Genomic DNA, 3,952 nt, shown 5'->3' on the forward strand with positions numbered 1-3,952 from the left:
TTTCTAGAACAGTCCCTAAAGGTACTGGACCTGTCATTTATACTCTGGATTAAGTAGCTACCATTACTGGACCCTGTCCTAGTTAGGCACGATTTATGAGGTCAATGGCTCTTATAAAGAGGCATTAAGAAATAGAAAGGCCAAGTCTTCTGACTCCACGGAATCAGCTTCGAGGTCAGAACACTTAGGTTCAAATCTCTGATCTCTGACCTTGAGAACATCAGGTAACTTTTCCGAAACTTAGTTCCTTCATCTGTAAAATGAAAATAATTGCTACAGGATTGCTTTGAGAATTAGAAAGGTAATATGAGGAAAACATTAGGCCAGAGTATAGGCTCACCAAATGTGAGCTATATACAACCCATTACAGAACCTTCAGCCCTGGCTGTTGGGGGCCCAAGCTGAGCTGAGCACCTGAGCAGGCACCCTGGGAGTTCTGACTGGGCTCCAAACTGGAACTAACTGCTCACGCACAGATAAGGGTCCGTACGGCTTTGTTCTGCATTCCCGTCGTAACTTAAAGGGAAACATTAACAATGCCCGGAGCCCTTGATGTCCTCAAATTCCTTGCAGCAGGAACCCACTTAGGTGGCACCAACCTTGACTCCCAAATGGGTCAGTACATCTACAAAAGGAAAAGTGATGGCATCTACATCATAAATCTGAAGAGGACCTGGGAGAAGCTTCTGTTGGCAGCTCGTGCCATTGTTGCCATTGAAAACCCAGCTGATGTCAGTGTCGTATCCTCCAGGAATACTGGCCAGCGAGCTGGGCTGAAGTTTGCTGCTGCCACTGGAGCCACTCCTACTGCTGGCCGCTTCACTCCTGGAACCTTCACTGACCAGATCCAGGAAGCCTTCTGGTGGTTACTGATCCCAGGGCTGACCACCAGCCTCTCCCAGAGGCCTCTTATGTTAACCTGCCTACCATTGCTCTGTGTACCACAGACTCTCCTCTGCGGTATGTGGATATTGCCATCCCATGCAACAACAGGGGAGCTCACTCAGTGGGTCTGATGTGGTGGATGCTTGCCCGGCAAGTTCTGCACATGCGTGGCACCATCTCCCGTGAACACCCATGGGAGGTGGGAGGTCATGCCTGATCTCTGCTTCTACAGAGATCCTGAAGAGATTGAAAAGGAAGAGCAGGCGGCAGCTGAGAAGGCTGTGACCACGGAGGAATTTCAGGGTGAATGAACCGCTCCACCTCCTGAGTTCACTGCTGCTCAGCCTGAGGTGGCGGACTGGTCCAAAGGTGTGCAGGTGCAACGGATGTTCACTAAACTCATTCTGGTAATAATTTCATAATGTATGTAAATCAAATCATTAGGCTGTACCCCTTAAACTTATACAGTGCTGTACGTCAATGAAACTGGAAGAGGGCCTTCCCTGGTGGCACAGTGGTTAAGAATCTGCCTGCCAATGCAGGGGACACGGGTTCGAGCCCTGGTCCAGGAAGGTCTCACATGCCGTGGAGCAACTAAGCCCATGTGCCACAACTAGTGAGTCTGCGCTCTAGAGCCCGCGAGCCACAACTACTGAATCCGCACGCCACAACTACTGAAGCCTGCGTGCCTAGAGCCTGTGCTCCACGACAAGAGAAGCCAGCACAATGAGAAGCCCGTGCACTGCAACGAAGAGTACCCCCCTGCTCTCAACTAGAGAAAGCCCACACATGGCAACGAAGAATCAACGCCGCCAAAAAAAAAAAAAAAAAAATTACTTACCCCAAAATTCAGGAGCTTAAAATAATAAACATTTATTATCTCACAGTTTCTGTTAGGTCAGGAATTTGTACATAGCTTGGCTAGGTGCCTCTGGCTCAAGGTCTTTTATGAGGTCACAGTCAAACTGTCAGCTAGGATTGCAACCTCATCTGAAGGCTCAACTGAGGGAGGATCTACTTCTGAGCTCACTCATGTTGTTGTTGGCAAGATTCAGTTTCTCACAAGCTATTGGTCAGATGGATCAAGTCATCACTGGATGTCTACCTCAGTTCCATCCTGGGCCTCTCCCACAGGGCAACTCACAACATGGCAGCTGGCTTCCCTCAGAGTGAGTAAACAGAGAGATAGAGAGAGGACACTCCCAAGACAGAAGTTACCATCTTTTTATAACCCAGTCTAGGAAGTGACATCCCTTTACCCCTGGCATGTTCTATTTGTTAGAAGAGAGTCAATAATTTCAGCTCCTACTGAGGGGGAGAGGATTACACAGGACATGAATACCAAGAGTTGGGGATCTTTGGGGGTCATCTTAGAAGCTGTCTAGCACAGTCTTTAACATCATCCAAATGCAGGAAACTCCACATCAGCTCTCCCAATAGATCATTAGTCTGGCTTGTTGCCTTCAGGTACTAGAGTATCCTGCACCACTGAATTCAGAAGAAATCCTTGTACTGAAAATCAGACACCAAATCTAATAATACAAGCTACATTAAGATTTTACTTGCACTTCTATGATCTTCATTAGTTTCATTCGTGCCCTTACTTCTAGTTTTTGCCAGACATGCCTTTAAAAAGTTCTATAAAACTAGACTGTTCCTTCCTTAACTTGTCATCTTTTCTGTTTCATCCTTCAAAAGACACCTCTTGACTCAGCTTCGGGGAAACTTCCCTAATGAATCTTGCCTGGCGTACGGGGCTTTTTTTGCCCGAGACCCAAGTTAGTTCCTCTAAGGTATGAATATAGGCAGATAGCAGCAGGTTATGTGTGGAATTTGGAATAGACAAGGCTGATGACACTTCTTCCCTGCCTCACACAGAAGCAGGGGTACCCACAAGTCTCTAAGTTTTTACTACATGCAATTAATACTTGTGGAAACAAGGTTACACTCACTGGCAAAAAGAACAAAGTGATGTGGGTTCTCCCCTAAGATAAGCGCTCACTTCAGTGTTTCTAGCTTACTGCTTCCGATATTTCCAATTTGGACTCCGGGCCTACATGCATCTCCTTAACTCTTCCTTCCCGTCTTAGCTAGCCTAACAATTATTGGCCTCTGAGCTGCTTAGCTGTCCGGCTGCTGCCTTTGGTTAATAAGCTCGCCTACCAGCAAAGTCAACGTGATATTCCTTAGTTTGTTGCTCCAAGCTGAAACTTTTTGCTGATTCCACTTTATCTATAACCAAACTACAAGTTCTGGTCCCTCCTAGCCATCCTCTATCTTGCTGCCACTTATTCCATATTGTAAAACTTATCCTCTTTCACCTTGAGCAAATTATCTGCCTCTATCAGGAAACTGATGCCTTTAGGCAGACACTCCTTGTTAAAACCTCACCCAAGCCTGTTCTGTCTAGGCTTTATATCACACTTGAAAATACTATTTCCAATTCCCTGTATCTACCATCAAATTTACCTGTTTCCTGGCCAGTGCCCTCAGCACGCTCTACCTGATAAACTAACTCACGCTGAGTTGTTGATCACTGGGAATACCTTGATGAATAACCTATACAGAAGGATTCCCACCTTAGTTACTGAAAAAAATGCCAGAGCACAAAGTTAATAGCGGTAGAATTTCTGGCACTCCGACAGAAGGGTGGAATTATTATCATTATATAATGAAATCCTAGTGGTACCCTTCAAGTTATACTACAGGTGCCCTCCTGCTCCACTTTTGCAAACATCCTCATAGAATGTTTATAAGCTAGAAAGAAATTCTGTAAAAAGGCATCTCATCACCAATGTGATGATGAAGCTGCTTTTAAGCTACATACCTCTAAATATTTGGACGTATCCTTAGAAAACCAAGAGTTTCTCTGAAAGTCTTAATTTTCTTTGAAAAAAATAAATGGACAATAGTATACTGCATGGAAATGTGTACAACTTTACCAATTCTCCAGACTGACATCTTCTGACTGGTTCCCCTTTTAGACCTTTGAAAGTATAATTACTGCCAGCTATCTAATTCCTATGGAACATAAAATTACCCAAAAGAATCATAAGTATTCCATCAT

General features: G+C 45.0%; 1 pseudogene across 1 annotated transcript; it reads left to right on the forward strand.

Moving 5' to 3' along the window:
- The first annotated feature begins 611 nt into the window (after window positions 1–611).
- LOC309978042 (small ribosomal subunit protein uS2-like) lies at window positions 612–1,307 on the forward strand (annotated as a pseudogene). Its single transcript has one exon. The product of its transcript is annotated as a small ribosomal subunit protein uS2-like (transcript).
- Window positions 1,308–3,952: the final 2,645 nt, after the last annotated feature.

Source organism: Leucopleurus acutus, assembly GCF_964270905.1.
Source record: "Leucopleurus acutus genome assembly, chromosome: X".
Taxonomy (NCBI): Eukaryota; Metazoa; Chordata; class Mammalia; order Artiodactyla; family Delphinidae; genus Leucopleurus; species Leucopleurus acutus.